Source organism: Chiloscyllium plagiosum, unplaced genomic scaffold (genome assembly GCF_037043375.1).
Source record: "Chiloscyllium plagiosum isolate Xiang-an unplaced genomic scaffold, Cpla_swu_hap1 HiC_scaffold_6, whole genome shotgun sequence".
NCBI lineage: Eukaryota > Metazoa > Chordata > Chondrichthyes > Orectolobiformes > Hemiscylliidae > Chiloscyllium > Chiloscyllium plagiosum.
Genome location: NW_028270144.1, coordinates 115,704,182 through 115,718,997, shown reverse-complemented (window position 1 = coordinate 115,718,997; position 14,816 = coordinate 115,704,182).

The following is a 14,816-nucleotide window of genomic DNA, read 5'->3' as shown; positions in this document are numbered from 1 at the left end:
TGGTGTATTTTGTCCTTTTTTCGAAGACAGGTTTTAAGTTAGAGCAGTCTACTCTGAGCTATTAGAGTGAACAGTTTGTGAGGCCTGGTGTTTTCTTTAAAAGTTGGAACAATAGTAGCAGCCTGAATGGGTGGGATCAACAGCCCACAAATCCCACAGAACCAGGATTTTTAGTTTCTTTAGTTTTTTTCAGTAGCAGTTGTTGCTGGGGTCTCAGCAGCGTTTGGAAGTTTTAGTACATCTCTCCCTGCTACTCTGTCTCAGAGTTTTCTCTTCATATGTTTCCTCCTGGGCTGCAAGAATTGCAGGTGGGATAATCCATTTTGTCAACTTTGCCTTTGCCTAGGGTGTGTTTATGGGATATTACCATATAAGAACAGTTATTGTTTAGTAGTTAAATTATCTATTATTCTCTTAAGTTTTCCAATAGAGTTGCTATTCTAATTTCTTTCTTTCTTTTATTGTATTTTAATTATAGTGTATGAATAAAGTGTGTCTTGCTTCACATCTGGTAGTTTGACCAATCAAATTGCATCTGGAATGTAATGCCTGGCACTAGAAAGAAATGTTAGGGTCTAGGCCATCTTCTTAATGTATTTTGAGAGGGTCTGGTCTGGTCCATAATAGTTGCACCTCTCTTTCATGGACATTACAATGGGCTAAGTGGAGAAGAATGGGAATCCATCAAAGATCCTGTTTGTATCATCATTATTATTATTATTATTATGTGTTCACAGGACTTCAGTGTTTTTGGACAGGCCAACATTTATTGTATATTCCTACAAGCCCTTTAGGAGGAGGAAATGACCTGTCATTTTGAACCACTGCAGTCTAACATATTGCTGATCAAGATTTCGATCCAGCAACAGTGAAGCAATGGTAACACAGCTGCAAGTCAGGATGATGAGTGATTTGGAAGGGAACTTGCATGTGGTGGCCTCTCTGTGCATCTGCAGCCCTTGTTCAAACAATGTTAGAGGTTACAGGTCTGAAAGGTGCTGAATAGGAACCTTGGTAAATTACTCAAGTACATCTTAGAGATGGTACACACTGCTGCTGCTGTGTACCTGTGGCAGTGGAACTGAACATTGAAGGTGTAGAAACGGATACCAGTCAAGTAGGTTGCTTCATCCTGGATGGTGTTCAGCTTCTTGAATGCTGTTGGAGGTGCACCCATCAGGCAAGTGGGGTGTATTCCATCAAACTCATTACTAGTACTTTGTAGATTGTGGACAGGCATCGAGAAGTCAGGAGATGACTTACTTGCTGCAGAATTCTTAGCCTCTGATTTGCTCTTGTCAAGGCAATATTCATATGGCTTCAGTCCAAGTACAGGCCAATAGTAACCAGAATGTTGATGGTGGAGATTTAATTGCGGTTATGCCAATGAACCTCAGGGGAGTTGGTTGGATCCTCTCTTGCTGAAGATACCTGAGAAGTCACAACGATTGTTAAAATTATGGAAGCATCAATGACCATCTGACTGCTGACCTAATAATAGAGGAAAGTTTGGTTAGGCGTACGCCTCAATGCTGAAGAACATCTGTCAAAATATTCTGGAACTTTGTGACTCCAATAATTGGCATTTAAATTGATTACCATTGAAGCTAAATTTGTTCAGACTCCTTGATGCCATACTCATTCAAGTGCTGCTTTGATTTAAGGAGTTTCACTCTCACTTCTTCTCCTGAGTTCGCCTCTGCAGTCTATAAGAAAATGAGACGAGAAGACACAGGAGCAGGAATAGATCAGTCAATCCCATTAAGTCTCCTCCACCATTCAATGAGATCATGGCTGATCAGATGATCCCCAATTTCACTTTCTGGCTTTGTCACCATAACCCTCAATTCCTTTATTGATTAAAACTCTGTCCATTTCAGTTTTGAATATACTTATGGATTCACCCTCAACTGCCATCTGCAGTAAAAAAATTCTACAGATTCACTATCCTTTGAGAGAAGAAATTCCTCTCAGCTCTGTCATAAATGTGTGATCCCTTATTTCGAGATAACACCCTCTGTTCCTAAACTCTCCCAAAGGGGAACACTCTTTCCACATCTACGCTGTGAAGTCCCTGAAGAATCTTGTATGTTTCAAAAAGGTCTCCATTCCTTCTTCTGAACCTTAATGAGTATAGACCCAAACTACTCAACCATTACTAATAAATACAGTTTGGATGTATCAGAACATATAGGAAGGATGTTGTTAAACTTGAAAGGGTTCAGAAAAGATTTACAAGGATGTTGCTGGGATTGGAGGGCTTCAGCTGTAGGAAGAGGCTGAATAGGCTGGGGCTTTTTCCCCTGGAGTATCAGAGGCTGAGGGGTGACCTTAAACAGGTTTATAAAGTCATGAGGGGCATGGATAGGGTGAATAGTCAAGATCTTTTTCCCAGGGTAGGGGAGTCTAAAACTAGAGGGCATAATGTTAAGGTGAGAGAGGAAAGATTTAAAAGGGACCTAAGGGGTAACTTTTTCACACAAAGGGTGGTGGTGTATGGTATAAGCTATCAGAGGAAGTGGTGGAGGCTGATACATTTACAACATTTAAAAGGCATCTGTGATGGGTACATGAATAGGAAGTGTTTAGAGGAATATGGTAAAACAAGGACTGCAGATGCTGGAAACCAAAGTCTAGATTAGAGTGGTGAAGGAAAAGCACAGCAGATCAGGCAGCATCCGAGGAGCAGGAAACAACAACGTGGTAATGACTGTTACCAATACTGTCATGGATAGATGTGTCTGCTGCAGGTAACTTGGTAAGGATGAGGTCAAGTATTGGTATTCTTCTTTCATCAGCTGAGAACAGATGATGGGTCATGGGATAGCTGGTAATCAGCAGGAAGATTCCTTGCCTGTATTTGACCTGATGCCATGAGACTTTGAGGGGTTTGGAGTCAATGTTGAGGGTTTACAGGGCAGCTCCCTCCTAACCACTGTGCTATCATCTCTGGCGTAGTTGGGGCAGAACACATGCAGGAACCGTGATGGTGGTGTCTGGGTCATTAGCTGTAGGGTATGATTCTGTGAGTATGACTGTGTCAGGCAGTTGCTTGACTAGTCTATGAGACAGTTCTTCCGATTCTGGCACAAGAGCCCCAGATGTTAGTAAGGAGGACTTTGCAGGGTCAGCAGGGCTATGTGTCATTGTCATTTCCAATGCCTTGTCTGATGCCAAGTCATCCATCTGGTTTTATTCCTTTCTAGCAGCTGAATGGTTGGCTTGGCCATTTTGTAGGGCAGCAAAGAGCCCATGTAGGGGAGACCAGGGAGATTGCCACATTTTCCATCCCTTCGGGAATTAATGAACCCTTTTGTTTTGGCTTTATTTGCAAGAATCATTACATGGTCACTATTAGGCTAGTTTCACTTTTCATTAACGGAATTAACCTTATACCATCTGTGTGATGTGATTCGATCCAATGTTCACCAGAGCATTCGTTGGCTGTCTGGATTACCAATATCATTATCTCCCTTCAGTACACCTTGCTGATGGTGCAAACCACAGCCACTGTGTGTCAATGGTGCATGCAATGATTGTTAACGGGAGTGAATATGGCACCAAACAAGTGGGTTGCTTTGCCCTGCACCATCTTGAACTTCTTGAGTGTTGTTGAAACTCTCTAGTTTATTCTTCTCTCTCTGTTTCTCATACCCTGTTCCTGCTCCATCAGTTCATTATCTCTCAGTCTTGTTCCCCATTGCACTTCTCACTGCTTCCTTTTCTCCACATTATCCTCCAAATGCTTTCTTCCCTTTTTCTTCTTTAGACTTCCTCTGCCTTCTCTCCTCCTGATCTAATGTGGTCCCAATTCTGCAAACAGTGAACTGCCCCTGACCTTGTGTTGTTTGCAATTACAGACTACAGTAAAGAAATCCCTGCAAATATGGAAATTCTGAGCGATGAATCATTGGAATTGCAAGCTGGACCAATTTAATCATTGTGTGATTGTTATCAATGTTGCAACTGACAATATGCTACTTGAGCCAGAATTTCACTTCTAATCAGCCCTTTTCCATTTAAGTTATGGATGGTATCCCAGTGTTGATACGACCCTGGCACCTGAAAATAATGCATACCCACAGTATTCATGCTTCAGAATTAACAAAACAAAAGGAAACAAATAGATTAAGTAGTATGAGGCAGGCATGGATGGGCTGCCTGGAATTATATTTAAGCTGAAGACCCTTTGAATGTGTTGAGAGCTCTCTCATCTCTGTGAGCTTCTAGGTTGTGAGTTCAGTCACAATCCAAAGACACAAAGAGAAACCTAGACTGATATTCAAGCACAGAATGTATTGCCAGAGATGCGGCTTTCAGATAAAATATTAAACTAAGATTCTGCCTGCCCTCTTGAGTGGTTATAAAAATATTCCATGTTAAGACTTGGAGGAAAAATATCGGACTTCTCATGAGTGTCCTGGCCAATGTTTAACCTCGAGGAGAAAGTGAGGACTGCAGATGCTGGAGATCAGAGCTGAAAATGTGTTGCTGGAAAAGCGCAGCAGGTCAGGCAGCATCCAGGGAGCAGGAGAATCGATGTTTCGGGCAGGTTCCTGAAGAAGGGCTTATGCCCGAAACATCGATTCTCCTGCTCCTTGGATGCTGCCTGACCTGCTGCGCTTTTCCAGCAACACATTTTCAGCAATGTTTAACCTCGAACCAATGTCCCAAAAGCAGGTTAACTGTTCATTTAGAAACTGAAAGAAATATCGGACTTCTCATGAGTGTCCTGGCCAATGTTTAACCTCGAGGAGAAAGTGAGGACTGCAGATGCTGTAAATCAGACACGAAAACAGAAACTACTGGAATAGCTCAGCAGGTCTGGCAGCATCTGAGAGAGAAAACAGAGTTAATGTTTCGTGTCCGGTGACCCTTCCTCTGCAGGAAATCCCCCGGGGAGTGTTCTCAGTCCAACCACCTTTGGCGTCTTCATCGATGATCTTCCCTCCATCAGACGTGGGGATGTTTGCTGATGATTGTGTAATGGTCAGTCCACCATTCATGACTCCTCAGACGTTGAAGCCACCCCTGTTGAAACGCAACAAGTTTGGTTAATATCCAGGCTTGAGTTGACAAGTGATTGAATAATGTTCACAGCACACAAGTGCCAAACAATGACTATCTCAAAGAAAAAGAGAATCTAGCCATTGCCCCTTGATGTTCTAAGGCATTATATTGGAATCCCCCATTACCTTTGACCAGAACCTCAACTGGACTATTCTTATAATTATTGTGGCAACAAAAGCAAGTCTAAGGAAAGGAACCCTACAATGGGTATCTTCTCTCCTGAATCCCCTAAGCCTGCCTATAATTTACAAGGCACAAGTGTAAGGCAATATTTCTCATTTGCCCAGATGAGTACAGCTCTAAAATGCTCAGCCAGGACAAACCTGCCCACATAACTGGCACTACATCCTCAAACATTCACTCCTGTCTCCAATGCTCAGCAGCAGCAGTGTGTGCCATCAACAAGATGCACCATCACAATTCACCAAGGCTTCAGCACCTTTCAAACCTATGACCAAACCACTGAGAAAAATGAGGATTGCAGATACATGGGAGCATCACAACCTGCAAGTTCCCCTCCAAGTGACTCACTTGGCTTCTGATTGACTGTCATTTCTCACTGGTTGCACTTTCAACCTTTGTACTTTGATTCTGGGCAAGCCCCTGGCTGTTTAATTAAGTGGAAGTAGTGCTACTGCAGTAAGGAGTGATGATATCTTGAAAGGGTCATCAAATGCAGCTTTGTGGGTGCAACATAGGAATTAAAAAGAGAGCAGTCATATTCTTCTGAGTGTATAGGCCCCCAAGCAGTCAGCAGGCAATGGAGGAGTAGATATGCAGTCAATTAACTAACATGTATAAAAATAATAATAGGGTCATTACATTACGGGATTTCAACTACCCCAATATCAATTGGAATAATCATGGCATAAAGAGTTTAGAGAGGGAAGATTTCTTGACGTATTTAGGAGAACTTTTTATATCAACATAGGGATGGTCCAACAAGGTGGGATGTTGAACCTAATTCTGGGGAACTGAACCAGACAGGCCTTTGAGATGACATTGGGGGAGCATTTTGATTATTGTGACCATTGTTAAGATTGTTATGGACAAGGTTAAATATGGTCTGCAAAAAAGGGTTTTGGATTGGGATAAAACAGATAATATTAAGATAAAGAAGGATATCACCAAAGTAAACTGGGAAAAGCTATTTAAGGATAAGTCAACAGAAGAACAGTGGGAGGCATTTAGAAATGGGGAGAGAAAGATCCAACATGTACCTTTTAGGGTGGAATATCGGAACAACAGGCCCAGAGAACCATAGATGTCTCAGAATATTCAGAACTGGATAAAAAGGAAAAGAGAGATGGATATTAGATACACAGGGAGCAAAACAACAGAGGCCCTGTAGGAGTATGGAAGCTGATTGGGGAAACCCAATGAGCAGTTCAAATAGATGACCTGGGAAATTGGGTCCAAAATCAGTTTAGTGGCAGGAGACAAACGGGTGGTGATAGAAGGCTGTTGTATGACTGGTGTCCAGTGGCATATCTCAGGAATTAGTAGTGGGCCCATTATTGTTTATAGATAAGAATGTGCGAGTTTTGGATGACATAGAGATTTGTTGGGTGGTTGACAGTGAGCAGCAAGGTGTTAGGTTACAGGAGGAGATAGGTTGGTTAGATGAGTAGATCAGTGGTAGTTGAAATTTAAATGTGAAACGATGCTCTTTGATAGAAGTAACAAGAGAGTACGGCATGAACGGCAGGACACGAGGAAGCTCAGAGAAACAGAGGTGTGTGATTGTTCACAGATCCCTGGCAGGACAGGTTAATTGGTAGTTCAGAAAATACATGGATTACTTGTCTTTATCAGTTGTGACACAAATTATAAGAGCAGGGAGATTATGTTACAGGACTTTGGTTAGACCACAGTTGAAGTACTATTTGCAGTTCTGGTCAAAACAAGAAAGGAAGATTTGATTTCACAGGAGGGGCTGTAAAGGAAATTTACCAGGATGTTGCCTGAATTGGAGCAGTTTAGCTTTGAATAGAGACTGGATAAGCTCAGAAGGTTGAAGGGGTACCTAATAGACATGTATAACATTAGGAGAGACATGGACAGGGTGAACAGAAAGCAACCATTCCCCTTAATTGAAGGGAATAACAAGGTGGCATCATTTTAAGGTAAAAAGCAGGAGGTTCAGAGGAGACTAAAAGAAAGATTTTTAAGGTTTGTGAGAAGATTTGTAGCTCGGGTGCTCGTTGTTGTGGTTCTGTTCGCCGAGCCTCCTGTGAAGCGCTTCTGTGATGTTTCCTCCGGCATTTATAGTGGTTTGTACCTGCCGCTTCCGGTTGTCAGTTCCAGCTGTCCGCGCTGCAGTGGCCGGTATATTGGGTCCAGGTCGATGTGTTTGTTGATAGAATCTGTGGATGAGTGCCATGCCTCTAGGAATTCCCTGGCTGTTCTCTGTTTGGCTTGTCCTATAATAGTAGTGTTGTCCCAGTTGAACTCATGTTGCTTGTCATCCGTGTGTGTGGCTACTAAGGATAGCTGGTCGTGTCGTTTCGTGGCTAGTTGGTGTTCGTGGATACGGATCGTTAGCCGTCTTCCTGTTTGTCCTATGTAGTGTTTTATGCAGTCCTTGCATGGGATTTTGTACACTACTTTGGTTTTGCTCATGCTGGGTATCGGGTCCTTTGTCCTGGTGAGTTGTTGTCTGAGAGTGGCTGTTGGTTTGTGCGCTGTTGTGAGTCCTAGTGGTCGTAGTAGTCTGGCTGTCAGTTCAGAAATGTTCTTGATGTATGGTAGTGTGGCTAGTCCTTTGGGTTGTGGCATGTTCTCATTCCGTTGTCTTTCCCTTAGGCATCTGTTAATGAAATTGCGGGGGTATCCGTTTTTGGCGAATACATTGTAGAGGTGTTCTTCTTCCTCTTTTTGTAGTTCTGGTGTGAAGATTTTTTTCATGCAGACCGTGGTGGGAATCTGGAATGCATGCTGAGGGTGGGGTGGGTGGGGGCAGGGGCAGCGTGGATCTTGAGGTGGGAAACCTCACAACATTTAAAATGTACATGGGTGAGTAATTGAAATTTCATAGCATTCAAGACATATACCTCGTGTGGGAAAGTGAGACTAGTCATAGAATCATAGAATCCCGAGTGTGAAAACAGGCCCACACTGACCTTCCAAAGGGTAACCTATGCAGACTCATTCACCTACCCTATTACTCTACATTTTCCCTAACTAATGCACCTAACCTACACATCCTTGAACACCATTGGCAATTTAGCATGGCCAATTCACCTAACCTGTACATCTGTGGATTGTGGGAGAAAACTGGAGCACCTGGAGGAAACCCACGCAGACTTGGGGAGAATATGCAAACTCCACAGACAGTCACCCGAGGCTGGAATCAAACCCATGCCCCTGTGAGGCAACAGTGCGAACCACTGAGCCACCATGCCGCCCTCCATGCCACTGACATTAGTATAGGTAGTAGTATATTTTTTGGCAGCGCAGACCTAATGAGCCAAAGGGCCTGTTCTGCACTGCATGATTCCATGGTTCTAAGTACCAGACGCTCGCTAGAAAAGGCAATGTGAGTTTCTCACCAGCTCTACGGCCAGTGGGTGAAACCTCCATTATCTTTACTAAATATTACATATGTTTTTCAATATGGAAGATCATTTACCTTAGCACACCCATGAAAGAGCTAGCCATGACTGATGGGGCTATCTTTCTCTTTTTCAAACCCCAATTTATCAGAGCTAAGAATAAGAAGGAGAAGAGAATTGTAGATGAGGAGAAATGTTGACAGAAAGCAATGTAAGACTGGTTATCCTTACCATGTGATGTAATAAAGAAATGTATCTGGTTAAGCTTTATTCTGTTTATTTCTTCCCCTTCATTTTCCTCCCCTGAAATTGATAAGTATGTGGGGATGGAGATTCACCTTCACTCAATTGGCTGAATGAATGTCAGGCTAGTGTCACTGGGTATTGTTCAGGAGGGCGATAATGTTGCTCACTCAAATTTGCTAACAGCCACTCGTGATGAACCACCTTGGTCTTTATTTTCTGTTTCAGATTCCTTCACGCAAATGTCACTCCCACTACACAGAAAACAAAGATAATTGCATAGATAGATTCCACCTCAGATTATTTGTTAATCCCTGTGGAGATGTTCATAGTGAGCATTTGGAGAGATGACTTGGTGGTGACTCCCTTTCAGAGTCAAATAACCTGCTCAAGGAATGGGGCTGGTGGGGAGTTAAAGACCAACTGCGAGGTGGCCTGCCAAGTTTCAGCACTGATCTCACTGTCATTTAATTGGGAGTACAGTTAGTGGGTACTGACAGCAAGTCATTATTGGGGTCTGAAAGAAGATGTCTGTTAAATGTGATGCTATAATTGAGCAGCACTTGCTGAACAGTCATGAATACGCTCAAAGCTACATCATCAACCAGTTTAAGACAATTAGACAAACTCACAACATGCCTCATTTACACTTGCTGCACACACTGTGACCCATTCTCTGAAAACAAAAAGACTTTGCTCCATTTTTTGAATTGTTTGGAAATTTAAAGTCTTCCATTGCTTTCTCCATGGTTAATATCTCAGCTATTCATAGGCAATTTGCCAAGCAATTAGCATTCTTTTCTCGTATATTATAAACTGTTGCACTCATTTGAAATTCAACATTTTGCATTTGTCCTGATGAGCGCAAGGCAAAAAGCTTTGATAATCTGTCTCTCATCTCAGGAATATTTACATTAAAGGTACTAGATAGATATAAGTTGTTGCTGTTGTTATTATTGACTTACTCATGACCATAAGGCTGGGGAGGTGGGCGGAGGTGGGGGATGGGGGGGTTACATCAGTTTTGTTCAGTTTGTAACCTCCCTTGGATCAGAAATTCCATGCAATCCCGATACCATTTCAGCCAGGACTGACCAGTGGCAGACTTTTTTAAATTAATTCTCTCATGGGAACATGGGGGTCACCATTTATTGTCCACTTCTTGAGAAAGCGGTGGTGACATGGCTTCTTGAACTGCCCCAACTCATGTAACTGTAGGTTGATTCATAATGCCCCAAGGAAGGGTATTCCAAGATTTGACTCAGTGACACTGAAGGAACCGTGGTCTATTTCCTAGTCTGGTGTCAGTTTATCTCATTTCATTGAAATGGTTGGTTTGTAAAGGAGTGTGATGCCAACAGCATGGGTTCAATTCCCACCACTGTCTGAGATTACCATGAAAAACTCTCCTTCTCAAACTCTCCCCTCACCTGAGGCATGGTTGCCCTCAGGTTAAATCACCCGTCATCTCTTTCTAATCAGAGAGCGGTCCTATGGTCTGGTAAGACTACTGCGACTCACATACTCATTTCCAAGTCTGGATGGTGGGTGACTTGGACTGGAACTTCCAAGTGGCGTACATCTGCTGCTCTTGTCATTCTAGATGGAAGTGGTTGCTGTTTGGAAGATGCTGTCTATGGACCTTTTCTGGTGAATTTCTGCAGTGCATCTTGCAGATTGTGCACACTTCAACTGAGCATCAGTGGTGGAGGGAGTAGTTTATGAGGGTTAGGAATTAAAACTGTGAGGACTTCAATCTGTCAAAGGAATCTGATGCACCCCTCTTCCTTCCCTAAGCTCCATACTGCCTGCTTTCTGCTACCAGTTAGAATGGCGTTTGCAGTGGCCAATATCAGAGCGAGATTTTCACAGAACCCGACACTGTGGAAAGAGGCCATTTGACCCATCGAGTCAACACCGACTCTCCGAAGACCCAAACCCTCACTCTCCCCCATAACCCCACATTTACCATAGCTACCCCACCTAGTGTGCACATCCCTGGATCCTATGGGTCAATTTAGAATGGCCTGTGGGAGAAAACTGGAGCACCTGGAGGAAACCCACCCAGACACGGGGAGAGGGTCCCTGGCGCTGTGAGGCACCAGTACTAACTATTGAACTACCATGCACATTGAATGCAAGAATTCTAAGGAGGCTCGCCTGAGTTACGAGAACTTCTAACTCTGTAATCAGTCCTTCGCCCTGTATGAGCCCTGCAGTACACAGTGAACCCTAGACTTTATTCAAAGCTTGTTTAAAAGAAAACACATAGGAATGGGATAATAAACGTTACTAATATCTGCTTTCAAGATGACAGATTAGCACGACCAGTTAATCAAAGCGATTAGCATATTTATTTGTGTAATTTGATCACGACAGTAATTCCTTTTATAATAAGATTTACAAGTGCAAGTGATTAAGTAATTAGCTTCCATCTCCACAGATTAGAATTCCTCCAAGTTCCGCTCATTCTGGTTATCGATGATTACAGCGCTTAGTTTATAGTAACTGTTCCCCTCAATGAGGTTCATCTGTTCTTGGTCAAAATTAAAGTGTTTATAAATGACTTTGCCAACACTGGAGAGAAAATAGAGCCCCTTTATACCCATTTGCTCCAGGTTCCCAGTCCGAAGCCGCTCCTTTATTCACAAGAAGCGTACACAAGGGAAATAAGTACTGCGTATTAAATTCAATTGAAAAATTATGTACACTTGATAAAATAAGGCATACTTTTCAGTGCTCGCATATCTAAAAACAGCCATCAAGGATCCCTTTGTTGCTGCACAAGCAATTGCCTGAGGGGTGAAAACTATTTCTCAAAAGTTCTATACTTACTCTCATATTTACAAAGTAATTTGATGGTTAGTGTTAATTTCCTAAATGCGCACATTAAAGGCCGTGCGGGAGAAAATTTTGAAAGAGAAAATCATAAAAACAGCAGAGAATCAGCAAAATTGCTACCATGTGTGCTGCCCTGCCAACCAGATTGCAGTATAACTGCGTTTGACCTATTGAACCTTTGCCAAATCAATTTTAAAGGCAATGTTCTCTAATGAAGGCCTAATTTTTATTGCCACTCCATTGACTTCAAAGTAGTTCAAGTTGCCAAACATAATTTCGCTAGAGGTATTTTCAGGTGCAGTACAAATGGCTCATAAATAATTTCCCCATTAGGCTATTTTCCCATTAAGTATTCCCCCCCCCCCTTTTTTTCAAGCATTCTTTGTCTGCTATATCATAATTAAAGATTTCTTGGGTTTGCAGATTAATCGGAGAGTTAGTGCTGTTTGGTTTTGAAAATAACAGTGTAATTGGGATTGGTTTTTTTCAATAAGAAAAGCCATTATTAAAGAGCAGAAGGCATAGGAAAACATATACAGCAAAATAGAGCTTTTGTAAGCCACAAATTCTTCACACAGCATGTGGACATTTATAACCTCGTTCATTGTAATTCTCTATCATTCATTGTTTCACAGAGTAAGCTGAGGTTTCCGTGAAGCCTAATGCTCAGTACGGTAGATGCAAACTTGGGAAATCACTGTTAGTTCCTTGTTTTAAGTACATTTCAGTCAAAGGAGCTTCTGAATTAATAACTGCTGCTAACAGCAGAGAACAGCATGCTCCATTGGATGTGGATGAACCAACTTCCCAGCACAAGTTTGGTTTGAAACTTTCTTAATTAACTTCTGGGTAAAATACAATGATCTGGACAGGCCAATAAAATAAAAACAACTCAAGCTGAATCCCCAATCAAGGTAGAAAGCAAGAAAGAGAGAAAACTTGAGAGAAATGGCACATCTTTAATGCTGTCTGTGATGTCCCAAAGTGCTGTGAAGCTGAGGTGTAGTTTTTTGAGGTGTAGTCATTATTGTTCTGTTGGAGAAATAGCATCCAGTTTGCAAATTGGACATCAAAAATATAATAACCAGAATGCACAGTTTTACCAATGTTGGTTGAGGGATAAATATTGGTCAGAACAGTGAAACGAACTCACCTTCTGTTCCTCAAGACAGTGCTGTGGGATCTTTTGTGTCAGTCGAATAGGGGCTACTTTCTCACTCAAAAGACGACACATGCAGTGCTGCCTTCATTCTGTGGTAGAATTTTGTGCTCCATGCTCTGGAGTGGGACTTGAACCCTTAACCCTCTTGATTCAGAGGAGCATCACCTCAGCTGCTGTCAGGTAATGAAAGGAAAACTCAATCTGCTTTGAATTACTAACTAGCCAGATCTTTACACCTTTCCTTAAACTGTTGTTGCCACTTGCAGCACACACTCTTCCAAAATCCTTGACCACTCCGCCTTCCTCCCCTCAAAGCACATTCCTTTGACCGCACTTTAATTAGGTGGGTGTCTTTTGGCATTTCTTGCTCATGCCTAATTCAGCGAGAGCTGAGTGCCTTGCTCAGCCATTTCAGGAGGTAGTTGAAAGTGCTGTGGGTCTGGAGTCACATGTAGACAAGACCAGGTAAGGATGACAAATTTCCTTCCCGAAAGGATATTGGTCAACCACAGGTTTATTTAGCAACAATATTCTGATGCTAGCTTTTAATTCCATATTTATGATAGAATCATAGAACTTAAATTTTATGATTTTTCGTGATGGGCCTGGGCTTTTGATTTTGTGCTTAAAAATGTGTTGCTGGAAAAACGCAGCAGGTCAGGCAGCATCAAAGGAGAAGGAGAATCGACATTTCGGGCATAAGCCCTTCTTCAGGAATGAGGAGGGTGTGCCAAGCAGGCTAAGGTAAAAGGTAGGGAGGAGGGACTTGGGGGAGGGGCGTTGGGAATGCGATAGGTGGAAGGAGGTTAAGGTGAGGGTGATAGGCCGGAGAGGGGGTGGGGGCGGAGAGGTTGGGAAGAAGATTGCAGGTCAAGAAGGCGGTGCTGAGTCTGAGGGTTGGGACTGAGAAAAGGTGGGGGGAGGGGAAATGAGAAAGCTGGAGAAATCTGCATTCATCCCTTGTGGTTGGAGGGTTCCTAGGCCTGGAGGAAGAGCGACTCATCTTCCACACATTTTTAAGCTGTGATCCCCAGGATCTGCACTCCTCACTTTCTCCTTTGATTTTGTGGTCCAGTGATGTCACTAATAATGAAACCATGTTAACCTCTTTAATATTTCATTCTTTAGTTTATCCTTACACCTTTATTCAATTCTGTTAAAAATGCCATGGAATTACAGTGATAAAGGTGATTTGTGGACATTAGGTGAAGTTAGGATCAGTTTTCTTGTCAAATTCTCAGTGACCATTATCTCACTAACACTCAATGCCCAGAATCACACATGGCTGTTTTCCACAACCCATCACTTTCACAGTGAGTTAAAAGATTGGACATTCATAATTTGATTGACAATTCAAAGTTGTTATTAAAGAATTAGCCACTTTTGATCTGGGGTTGTTTTGTACAATCTATCATCACAGTGGGTTGGACAAGTTATCAGAGGAACCCTAGCATCCCAATATGTGTCTGCCAGATCCCTAATTTCACCTGTGGTCACCTCTGACCTGTTTCCAGAGTAGGAGACTGCATTTCATCCTGCATCCACCTCACCAATCCCAACAAAGATCTTATTGTTTTCATGAGGTTAAGTGTGACAAGCTGGAAAACCTCCAAGTCCTACTTCCTGACTCGGATGCAAAACTCCAGGCCCGTCCCTGCAACAACACAGCACTTCCACAACACTGAACAGGAGTGTAGATTTTGACTTTTTGTCTCGAGACTTGGAGTGGGTTTCGAACTTGGAACCTTGAGACTCGGAAGTTGCTACCAACAGGGGTATGGCTCACAAAGAATGCTTGATCGGAAAAAGTACAAAGGCTTCCCACAACTATTTGACCTATCGTATTAAGTTAGCTGGTTCACATTTGTGCAAATTTTCCCCACCCAATCCCAGCTTCCTCATCATGAAACATCAGCTGCACCAAAGTTAAGGTTTTTCTTTGGACC